We start from the raw sequence: 12,122 nt of genomic DNA, 5'->3' as shown, positions 1-12,122 counted from the left end.
AGCATACACTGATAGACCTTCTATTATTAAATTGCAAAGGATTACAGCTCTTAGGACAGCTCTAAACACTATGCTTACTCAAACGGCTAAGAGGGAAATATTATTTGCAAAGCAAAGGTTATATGAATATGGCGACAAACTGGGTAGATACTTAGCATTTCTTGCAAAGAAAAAAAAGGCCCCTCAGACTATTACGTCTATCAAGGAAAGTATGGGTATTTTGACTCATGATCACAAAAAGATTAATGCGATCTTTAGAGAATTTTATTCTGAATTATATAAATCACAGGATTGTGAAGATAGGACGAAGAGGATGCAGTCATTTTTTAAAAATTTGACTTTTCCAGGCCTAACTCCGGAACAAGTATCGGTCCTAAATGCTCCTCTTACACCCCAAGAAATAGTTGATGCAATTAGGCAACTTCAAAATGGTAAGGCGCCGGGCCCAGATGGTTTTCAAGCTGAATTCTATAAAGAATTTACAGAAATACTGGCTGGTCCACTTATGGACATGTATAACTATGCATATAGTCAGGGCTGTCTCCCACCTTCGCTGAAAGAGGCAAATATCTCTCTTATCCTTAAAAAAGGAAAGGACCCAGAAGATTGTACATCATACAGACCAATATCCTTGCTAAATGTAGATTTTAAAATTCTAGTCCCAGATCCTGATGAAGTATCCGGATAAATGGATAATCTGCTTAAAACATGGGATCAGGATCTGGGACTAGAAATCTCCACAGAAACGTGGAATGATATTTGGGAAAATGCTAGAAGAATTACTATTTGTAACAGAACCCAGGCTATCCAGCTGAAGATACTTCATAGGGCCCATATAGCACCGGTTCGATTGGCAAAATTTAAGGCAGGAGCATCTCCAATGTGTCCTAAATGCAACATAGAGGTGGGCACTCTTGTACATTGCTTATGGACCTGTCATAAGATCCGTAGATATTGGACTAAAGTAGCAAGTACCCTGACAGAAATTTTAGGAACGGAAATTAAAGTGGACCCTGTATCTCTCCTCTTGGGCTTTTCAAACTTTCCCTCCTGGACACGTATGGGAAGAGACTATTTTCTATTCTTTCTTTCTGTGCAAGGAAAAATATTTTGGTGAACTGGGCAGCTGAGGGCCCTCCTGGACTTTCAAATTGGCACAGACTAATTATGGAATATATTCCCCTTGACTCCCTTACAAATATGGTGCACCGAAAGACCGAATTATTTTATAAAATATGGCAGCCCTTTTTGAATTACATAAACACAGATATTTCGGCTATCCTAACAAGGGCTTTTATTTAATTGAGATTACAAACCTGGCTGGTCCGGGGCCCCTCGGGGGAGGAATCCCGCACGAATACGGGTTTTATTATATCTGATGCTAACACATCCCGAGCATGTAAGAGACTTAAATATACACTCTGGTTAGTTGGAGGTTAGATTAGTAGATAGTTGAGTTTTATTTGTTTTTTTTCAGATTTTTTTTGTCGTTTTTTTTGTTGTTTTTTTTGTTAAATTTTGGCTATTGTATATTTGAGCTAATTGTATATCAATGTTTATATCTGAGAGTTTTGTTTATTTTGTAAACTTGTAAAAATGTTAAATTTCTAATAAAAATATCTATTAAAAATAAGTATCCCTCCCATTTCGCTGTTCAGGAAGTTTTGAATGTGTTGCCAGAGGAAATGGAGGAGGTGGATAGAAGAGAAATGCTTTGAGGCATCTTGACAGGTACATGAATGGGCAGGCAGTAGAGGAATACAGACTATGTAGAGAGAAAAAGCTTTTACTTTAGAAAGGCACTATGTATCATGCAGTCTTGGTGTGTCAAATTTGCCTGTTTCTGTGCTGTGATGTTTGGAGCAGGAGCAGGCCACTCAGCCCTTCGGGTATGCTCTATTATTCAAAATAATCATGGCCGATCATCCTATTGGCTTCTCTGCTCAAACCTTGGAGAGCCGTGCAGTAATAAGCAAATTATGGATCATGCTGTGCAGGAACTTCTGAATGCACTGTCAGAGGAGGTGCTGGAGGCAGCTACAGCAGCAGCGCTTTGAGACATCTTGAGAGATACAAGAATGGGCAAGAACTAGAGTGATACAGATTGTGCAGAGATAAAAGGTTTTTAGATGAGACACATAAACCAGTCTGTGCAGTCGTGGTGGACCAGAGGGCTTGTTCCTTTGCTGTACTGTACTATTCTTTTTTCTGTGTTTTTTTAATTATCCCTCCAATTTCTCTCACAGATTTGACTCGGACATTAGTCTCTAATTCCTTTGATGTCCAGGGCCATCCTGGTGAACTGACAACCCTGTCACAAACAACAGATTAATGCCTCCATTTAATTGCTCCAAAGATTATTCTCCTTACTTTTACAAATTGTTGCATTGCCGGAGCTCCCAGGAGTGGGGGTAAAACCTGTACCACAGTATCATAGCTCCCAATTACGTTGCGACATAATGCCGATGGATGGTGACGATGTACATTTATCAATGTCTGTGTAAACAGTGATGTTTGTTAATGGCTGGGTCAATACTTTGCTCAAATTAGAATCTCAGATAAAGGAGCATGAGCAGGGCCCTCAAGACTGCTCCACCATTCAATAACTGACCTGATTGTGGACTACACTCCACTTTCCTGTCTGTTCCTCACAACCCTCAACTCTTTTCTTGATTGAAAATCATATTCACACGCCTTGAATATAGAAACATAGAGAATAAGTGCAGGAGTAGGCCATTCAGCCCTTCAAGCCTGCTCCACTATTCAATATGATCATGGTTGACCATCCCACTGTCATCTATGTGTAGCCATTAAGAGAATTATGGAGTACACTGTGCAGTAACATCAGAATGTGCTGGCAGAGGAGACAATGGCAACATTTTGAGATATGTTGACAGATACAAGAATAGGCGGGGAATGGAGGGACACGGACCATGTAGAGGTAAAACGTTTTCAGATTAGAAAGGTATTGTGTGTCTGCGCGTCTTGGTGGGTCAAAGGTCTACCTTGAGGTGTACTATTGTTTGCATTCTTAAGTATCCCTCCCATTTTGCTGTTCAAGAAGTTTTGAATGCGGTGCCAGAGGAAATGGTGGATGTGGATACAAGAGAAATGCTTTGCGGCATCTTGACAGGTACATGAATGGGCAGGCAGTAGAGGGATACAGACTATGTAGAGAGAAAAGGCTTTTACTTTAGACAGGCACTACATATCTTGCAGTTTTGGTGTGCCAAGGTGCCTGTTTCTGTGCTGTGAAATTCTTTGTTCAATGTTTGGAGCATGAGCAGGCCACTCAGCCCTTCAGGTATGCTCTATTATTCAAAATAATCATGGCCGATCATCCCACTGACTTCTATGCTCAAACCTTGGAGAGCCGTGCAGTAATAAGCAAATTATGGATCATGCTGTGCAGGAACTTCTGAATGCACTGTCAGAGGAGGTGCTGGAGGCAGCTACAGCAGCAGCGCTTTGAGACATCTTGAGAGATACAAGAATGGGCAAGAACTAGAGTGATACAGATTGTGCAGAGATAAAAGGTTTTGAGATGATAGTTATAAACCAGTCTGCACATTCGTGATGGGCCAGAGGGCTTGTTCCTCTGCTGTGCTGTACTATTCTTTGTTAATTATCCCTCCAATTTCTCTTACAAATTTGTCTTGGCTATTAGTCTCTAATCTCTTTGATGTCCGGGGCCATCCTGGAGAACTGACAACTTTAGCACAAACAACAGATTAATGCCTCCACTTAATTGCTCATAAGATTATCCTCCTTACCTTTACAAGTTGTTGCAATGCCGGAGCTCCCAGAAATGGGGGTAAAACCTGTACCACAGTAACACTCATAGCTCCCAATCGCATTGCGACATAATGCTGATTGATCGCACGGTGACGATGTACATTTATCAATGTCTGTGTAAACAGTGATGTTTGTTAATGGCTGGATCAATATTTTGCTCAAATTAGAACCTCAGATAAAGGAGCATGAGCAGGGCCCTTGGGCTCTCAAGACAGCTCCACCATTCAATAACTGACCTGATTGTGGACTTCACTTTCCTGCCTGTCCCTTCTAACCGTCAACAGATGTCTTGTTTGAAAATCCAACTGACATGCCTTGAATATAGAAACTTAGAGAATAGGAGCAGGAGTAGCCATTCAGCCCTTCAAGCCTGCTCCATCATTCAATATGATCATGGCTGATCATCCGACTGTCATCTACATGTAGCCATTAAGAGAATTATGGAGCACATTTTGGAGTAACATCAGAAAGTGCTGGCAGAGGAGGTAGTGGAGATGGACAGCACAGCAACATTCTTAGATATCTTGACATCAACCATGTCAAGGCAAAAGGGTTTTAGATCAGAAAATTATTGCGTGTCTGCGCAGTTTTGGTGGGCCAAATGCCCATTTTGAGGTGTAGTATTGTTTGCGTTCTTAATTATCGCTGTCATTTTGCTATTCAGGAAGTTTTGAATGCATTGCCAGAAGAAATGGTGGAGGTGGATACAAGAGAAATGCTTTGAGGCATCTTGACAGGTACATGAATGGACAGGCAGTAGAGGGATACTGACTATGTAGAGAGAAAAGGTTTTTACTTTAGAAAGGCACCATGTATCATGCAGTCTTAGTGGGCCAAGGTGCCTGTTTCTGTGCTGTAGTATTCTTTGTTCAATGTTTCCTTCATTATCTCTCCGATTTTTCTCTAGGATTTTACTTGGACATTAGTCTCTAAATTCTTTGGAGTCCAGGACCATCCCAAAGAACTGACAACCTTATCACTAACAAGGGATAAATGCCCCTATTTAATTGCTTGTAATTGCCACACCATCTGACAGCTCATCCAAGAGATGAGGGAGGAGACTCGTAATCGACCGGAGCTGATCTCGGCCATGCTGCAAAAGCATGAGAAGGTGTTGGAAGGGTTCGGGAAGCGAGTTGAAGTGGTTGAGCAGCGGGCCATGGCGTGGGAGATCGAGGTTGAGTCCTCAGCATGTCGGATCCAGGCCCTTGAGAAACAGATTCGGTCACTGATTGAGCAAGGTGATGACCTGGAGATTAGAGGTAGGAGAAAGAATATCTGGATCGTTGGCCTGCCAGAGGAAGTTGAAACTGAGCAGCCTGCAAGTTTTATTTTGAAGACTGACTGCCACAGTTTCTTGGCTGGGATACCGAGGCAGGCTTGGTGAAGGTTGACAGAGCTCACCGAGTTGAGGTGCACAGATCCCATCAGGGTCAGCACCCCTGCCCGGTTCTTATATGATTTCAATGATACAGGGACAAGCAGAGAGTCAGGGAAACTTCTAGAAGGTTGGAGAGAGATCCGTAGGTCCTGACCTATCCGGGAATGAAGATAATGTTTTTCCAGGACTTTTCTGCAGCAGTGATTCATAACAGGAAATTGTTTGATAAGTTTAAGAGAAGATTAAAGGACCTTGGTATTCAATATTTGATGGGATACCCAACGGTGTTTTGTACTACTTACGAGGAGACTGTGCAGTCGTTTGATTACTCAGAGCAAGTTATACCTTTGTGTTTACAATGTCCTTTGTTTGGCTCATCCCATAGCTTGGGTTTGGGGTGCGGCTCGAGCAGACGGGGGTATGGAGGTGTGTTTAGGAAATGTATGCGCCCTCTATGGACAGGGGTAGAGCCCCCTATTAAATCCCTTTTGTGTTTTGTAGTTAGTTTTTTGTTGTTTTTTGTAAATAGACTCCATGAGGCTTCTTTTGAATATGCTCAGTGTGCTACAAGTTGAATTCTTCCTCTCAGTAGGTCAAAGGTGATTGTGAAGGATCATAGTTAACAGCGTTCTTAAATGGTGCACCTGGAATATCAGAGGGATTCATTCACCAGTTAAAAGAGTAAAGGTGTTGTTGAGCCTTAGAAAGGAGAGGATAGATGTTGCCCTGTTGCAGGAGACTCACCTTAATGACAAGGAAAAAGTGAGGACTGCAGATGCTGGAGATCAGAGCTGAAAATGTGTTGCTGGAAAAGCACAGCAGGTCAGGCAGCATCCAAGGAGCAGGAGAATCGACGTTTCAGGCATGAGCCCTTCTTCAGGAATGACGAAAGTGTGCCAAGCAGGCTTTAATGACAAGGAACCCTTGAAGTTGCTGCAGGGTGGGTTTGATCGGGTGTTTTTCTCATCTTTAGTACTAGGAGCAGGGGAGGGCCATACTCATCCAAAAGGGTCACCAATTTAATTAAATAGATTGTGTTAAAGATGAGGAGGTCGGTTTGTTATTCTTAAAGCCCTTATATATGGCAGGGAATATAATATTTTGAATGTCTACTGTCCTCCAGCCCACCCTCTTAAATGTTTGACTGATGCACTATCTGAGCTAATGGTCTTGGAGTTGCAGCATATTATTATAGGGGGGGACTTTAATTGCCTTATGGATCCATCCTGTGCTGGATAGAATGCCTAAAGGCCCCCCAAAGCTTTCTTCACAATCTAAACAGTTGGGTGATTTATGTGTGGAACTGGGGTTGGTCGACGTCTGGAGGCGTCTCCACCCTCTGGGAAGAGATTTTGCGTTCTTTTCCAATCCTCATAAATGCCACACAAGGATTGATTATTTCCTAACTCCTGCGGCTTTTTTTAGATTTGGTGGTATCCTGTTCGAATGGGAATACTGCCATCTCTGATCATGCAGCAGTGTATTTAATGGTTAAAATTAAGGGTGATGCAATGGACTCACAGTCTGGCAAATGGATCCCATCATCCTCAAGGACAGCAAGTTTGTAGAATACTTCTCTCGGGAATTTGAAGCTTTTTTGGCTACCAACTCAGATACAGCCAGTAATCTGTCCATTCTTTGGGAGACTGCTAAGGCCTGTGCTAGAGGGGTAATTATCTCATACTCTGCCAGCCCAAAGTGACAGAAAGGAGTGCAGCAGCGTCTGCTCAAGGCACAATTGAAGGTGGTTGAGGCGGCACATTACAGTAGACAATTGGTGACTAAATTGCAGTGGATCACAGCTCTCCGATCCACCTTAAACTCCATGCTCATACATATAGCAAGGACGGAACTTTCCTTTGCAAAGCAGAGGCTGTTTGAGCATGGTGATAGGCCAGGTAAATACTTGGCATATCTGGTTAAGAAGAAGAATGCCTCCCAGTCTATTGTTTCTATTAGGGAAGGGAATGGGACTCTTACTTATGATGCTAAAAAGATCAATGTGGCGTTTCAGAGGTTTTACTCTGAACTTTACCAGTCTGAATGCTATGAGGACAGATGGGATAAGATGGAGTCTTTTTTTAGTTGTGTCTGCTGAACAGGCGTCGCTCCTTAGAGCTCTGTTAACATCACAAGAGATACAGGAGGCGGTAAGGCAACTTCAAAGTGGGAAGGTGCCCGACCCTGATGGCTTACCCAATGAGTTTTATAAAGAATTTCTAAACGTCAGGATCGATGTTAGACATGTACAACTATTCATATAGTCAGGATTGCCTCCCGCCATTTTTGAGACAGGATAATATCTTTCTTATCCTCCAGAACGGGATGAGCCTGGAAGACTGTGCTTCTTACAGACCCATCTCGCTTTAAACTCTGATTTTAAAATTTTGTCTAAGACTCCAGCATTGAGGTTTGAAAGGGTGTAGCCCTTGATTATTAAGGAGAATCAGACAGGCTGTATAAAGGGTCACAGATGTAATAATATTAGGAAACTGCTTAACATGATTCAAGTATTCCAGCAACGGTCGGTTCAAGGGTTGGTGGTTTCCTTGGATGTGTAGAAGGCATTTGTTAGGGTGGAATGGCTGTATCTTTTTTATACCCTGGAGCGGTTTGGCCTGGGTGAAGTGTTTACTCGATGGGTCAGGGTCCTTTTATAGTAATCCCCTGGCAGCGGTTCTCACTAATGGTATAAGATCTGACAAGAGGCAGTCGGCAAGGCTGTCCTCTCTCAGCTTTGCTCTTCACACTGGTGATTGAGCCGCTGGCAGAGGCCATTGTGGGGACCCTAATATAGCTGCCCCAAAGGTAATGTCAAAGGTGCATAAGTTCACATTGTATACGGATGATGTTCTAATTTTTTTCTTGAACCTGGCAATTTCAGTGCTCTATTTGATACAATGTGATTCATTTGGCTTTTTCTCAGGTTACAAGATCAATTCTTCAAAATCGGAGGTTATGCCAATGGGAGGGTCTTGGGGAATACCGGACGTTGAAGGTGGCTTCTCCTTTAAGTGGGCACAGGGAGGCTTTCTTTATTTGGGTCTCTTTGTTACCCTTAGTTTTAATCAGTTATTCAAGGCTAATTTTGTTCATTTGTTTGACAAAATTAAAGAAGACCTTTAAAGATGGGGGGGCCCTTCTGATATCTTGACTAGGTCGAGTTGCTCTTATTAAAATGAATATTCTTCCTCGCTTATTATACCCTCTGCGAATGCTTCCCTTGCTTTTTCCTAGACAAACGGTTCGGAAATTAAATGGGTGGGGTTTAGTTCTTTTATTTGGTGCATTAAGCAGCCCCTTATCAAGTTTATGAAATTGCAAATGTCCCGGGGTTGGGAGGAGTGGATCTCCCGGATGTCAGAAGATATCAATTGAGCTCCCTTCTATCTTTTGTGAATGATTGGGCCTGTGAGGACTCAGCATCGATATGGTTGGACGTTGCAGCCTCCCAGGCAAAGTGGTCTCTTATTAACCTGTTGTTTCTGGACAAAATGAGGACTGTTGTGGAACATTACCGTAATCCAATAGTTATTAATACTGTCAAAGTGTGGAGGGAAATGAGACAGATGGAGGGTAAAATGTCTAAAACACCTTTCCACACTCCCAGGTTTCTGGCCAGGGACAATGGATCCTGGGTTTAAATCCTGGGCGGATAGGGGAGGCTTTTGTTTGGGTGACCTGTTTGAAGATGAAACGTTGATACCATTTGATCAAATAACTCGTTAAGTATGGATTATCAAGTAGGGACGTCATTTGTTCCTTTCAGATCAGAGATTTTATCCGAAAAGAGACTGAGGATTATAGATCTGATATGGAAAAGAGGGTGCTTCAGGCTGGGATCACTCTTTCAGTGAGTACTTTCTATCATTTGTTCCTTGGGTGACATTGAGCGATTACGGGAAGTCAGGGAGAGAGAATCAGGGGTGAAGGTCACTCCAGCAATGTGGGAGGACATTTGTGAGAATAAGAGGAAGCTTTCGATATGTGATAGGACCCTGCTATGCAGTGAAAGATTCCTCAAAGGGCTCATATGGCCCCAGACCATCTTGTGAAATTTAAGCAGGGAGCAGCTTCAATGTGCTCCAAGTGTAAAGTAAATACAGGTACCCTCACTCATTGTTTGTGGTCCTGTCACAGGCTCCATGTGTACTACAGCGCTCTGGCAGGTGTAATAGGGAGGGCCTTGGGCACCAAAGTCAAGGTGGACCCGGTTTCTCTTCTCCTGGGTTCACCGAATTTATCTCCCTTAGATGTACGTGGGAAAAAGCTTTTTAACATCCTCACTTTCTGTGCGAGGAAGAATATTCTGATGTGCTGTGTGTCTGAGAACTCCCTGAGTCTGTCGGGGTGCCTTAAGTTAATTATAGAACACATTCCTTTGCACTTTCTTGCAAACATGGTGCACCAGCAAATGGACAATTTTTATAAGACATGGCAGTCCTTCTTAAATTATTTAGAAGCAGATCTATCTGCTGTTTCTAGTTAGGGCTTTTTGATTTAATTTCGAACAAATGTGGGTTTAATAATTGATGCTCTTGAAGATTGAGAGCTGTGATCTTGTTGTACTGAGTGGCCTTATTTATATATTGATGTGTAATAAGTGTAATTTTGAGTTCTTTTGTAAAGTAGTATAGTATTTGGTTTATTGTTTATTGTTATTTTTGTTGTTATAATGTTATATTTTCATATTTTTGTAATTTTATAATTGCGTAAAGAAAATTTTGTTTTCAATTTAAATATTTTTACAAAAAGAAAGGCATTATGCAGCAGCATGGTCTTGGTAGGCCATTGGGATCTGTTCCTGTGCCATATTGTTCTTTGTTCCTTGTTCTATTCATTATCCCTCTGATATTTCTCCTGGATTTGATTTGGAATCAGTCTCTAACTGCTTTGGAGTCCCGACCATTCTGAAGAATTGACAAGCTTATTACCAACAAGAGGTTAGTGCCCCTGTTTAAAAGCTCATAACATTATCCTCCTTACCTTCACAAGTTATTGCATTGCCGGAGCTCCCAGGAATGGGGTTACGCCCTTGATCACAGGAACACTTAATGCTTCCCTTTAAGTTGTGGCATGTCGCAGATGGATCACACGGTGACAATTTACACTCATCAATATCTGTGTGAACAGTGATGTTCATTACTGGCTGTGGTAATTATTTTCCTCAAAATAGAACCTAAGATACATGAGCCTGAGCAGGCCACTCAGCCCCTCAAGCCTGCTTCACCATTCAATAACTGACCCGATGTGGCCTCCACTCTACTTTCCTGTCAGTTCCTCAGAACCCTCAACTCTTTTCTTGACCATAAACCCAACTCATGCACTTTGAATATGGAACCATAGAGAATAGGAGCAGGAGTAGGCCATTCGGCCCTTCAAGCCTGCTCTGTCATTCAATATGATCATGAATGACTATCCTACTGGCTTCTGCACTCAGAACCTGGAGAGCCATGCAGCCATTAAAGAAATTAGGGCACACGCCATGCAGCAACTTCTGAACAAAGTCTTTCACCCCTGGCTTTGTCTGCAGTTTTGGGCTCCTTATCTGATGAGGGATGTTCTGACCATGGAGGCAGTGCAATGAGCTGGTTCCTGAGATGGTGGGACTGATATCAGAGGGGAGGTTCAATCTGTTAGGATTATATTCGCTGGAGTTCAGAAGAATGAAGGGGCACCTCATTGAAACCTATAAAATTCGAACAGGACCAGATGGGGTAGATTCAGGAAGAATGTTCCCAATGGCGGGGAAGCCCAGGATCAGAAGTCACTGTTTAAGGATATGGGGTAAACCTTTAGGACTGAGATGAGGAGAATTCTCTTCACCCAGAGAGTGGTGAGTCTGTGGAACTTGTTACCACAGAAAGCAGTCAGGGCCAAAACATTGTAGGATTTCAGAAAGAACCTGCAAATGGGGCTAAAGGGAACAAAAGATATGGAGGAAAAACAAGAATATGCTGCTGAGTTGGAGGGTCAGCCATGATCTTAATAAATACTGAAACAGGCTTGAAGTGCCAAATGGCCTATTCCTGCTCCAGTTCTCTGTGCTTCAATGATGACTTGGCCTGCTGACAACCATGACAAGGTTCCTTCCTTTCAGTCTGTGCTGAATAGCAAAGCCAGGCAGGGATAATATCCTTTGAGAATCTTCTACACTATCCACAACTCCACTGATCTTTGTTATCATCTGCAAGCTTACAAACCCACCCATCTACGTTTTTATACAAGTCATTTATATACATCACAAACAGCAGAGGTCCCAGTATGGATCCCTGTGGAACACCACTAGTCATGGAACTCCAGTCTGAAAACCAATCTTCCACCACTACCCTCTGCCTTCTATGGGCAATTCAATTCTGAATCCACACAGCCAAGTCACTGTGGATCCCATGCATCAGATGAATTATGAGCGAGGTGTGTGGGGCTGAGGGGGTAAAGCACAAAAGCCAAGGTAATGTAAGGCTGGAATACTGTGAGCATCTAGATAAGACTTGGAAAGTGTGTGCACTATAGCAGTGAGCAAAGAGCTGGGTATAGGTGTCGGTGTGAGCATGAGGCATTGTTGTGGGACATGGTTGTTTGATATCTACCCATGCCACAAGATACAAGCCTTGTCTTAGCCTGGCTGAAAGTGTCAGAACCTGATCATTGTCTTCAATCATGTAACTGTCCCGTAATCTTGCTGAACACTTACCCATGCAGCCATGACCTTTACTTTTATAATAACCTTGCGGACAAGAACGAGTCTGGCACAGCCTCCAAATGCAGCAGACCACTAAGAGAAAAAAGAAATGAAGCATTTTAAGATGTTGTTCCTCAGTTGCCTCTCTTCCTGCCCTGAGAGAGTTTACTCATTCTCCAATCCTTCACCCATTCCCCATGCACAGGCCCATCAACCTTTCAACCAGCAGGGATTGGGGATGGAACTGGGTTTGGGTTGAAAACA

At 42.7% G+C, this 12,122-nt stretch overlaps 1 pseudogene across 1 annotated transcript in view; it reads right to left on the bottom strand.

Moving 5' to 3' along the window:
- Positions 1–12,122, bottom strand: part of LOC122552194 (adhesion G protein-coupled receptor E3-like) — a 53,054-nt pseudogene that overhangs the window by 39,558 nt on the left and 1,374 nt on the right. The window contains exons 2-5 of the transcript XR_015754410.1: positions 11,871–11,951; positions 10,163–10,297; positions 3,774–3,908; positions 2,371–2,496 (exon numbers count right to left, since the gene is read on the bottom strand). The product of XR_015754410.1 is annotated as an adhesion G protein-coupled receptor E3-like (transcript). The remainder of the gene's footprint in view (positions 1–2,370; positions 2,497–3,773; positions 3,909–10,162; positions 10,298–11,870; positions 11,952–12,122) is intronic.

Source organism: Chiloscyllium plagiosum, unplaced genomic scaffold (assembly GCF_037043375.1).
Source record: "Chiloscyllium plagiosum isolate Xiang-an unplaced genomic scaffold, Cpla_swu_hap1 HiC_scaffold_45, whole genome shotgun sequence".
NCBI lineage: Eukaryota > Metazoa > Chordata > Chondrichthyes > Orectolobiformes > Hemiscylliidae > Chiloscyllium > Chiloscyllium plagiosum.
The sequence above is the reverse complement of the archived record's forward strand: the minus strand, read 5'-3'. Positions and strand labels throughout refer to the sequence as shown.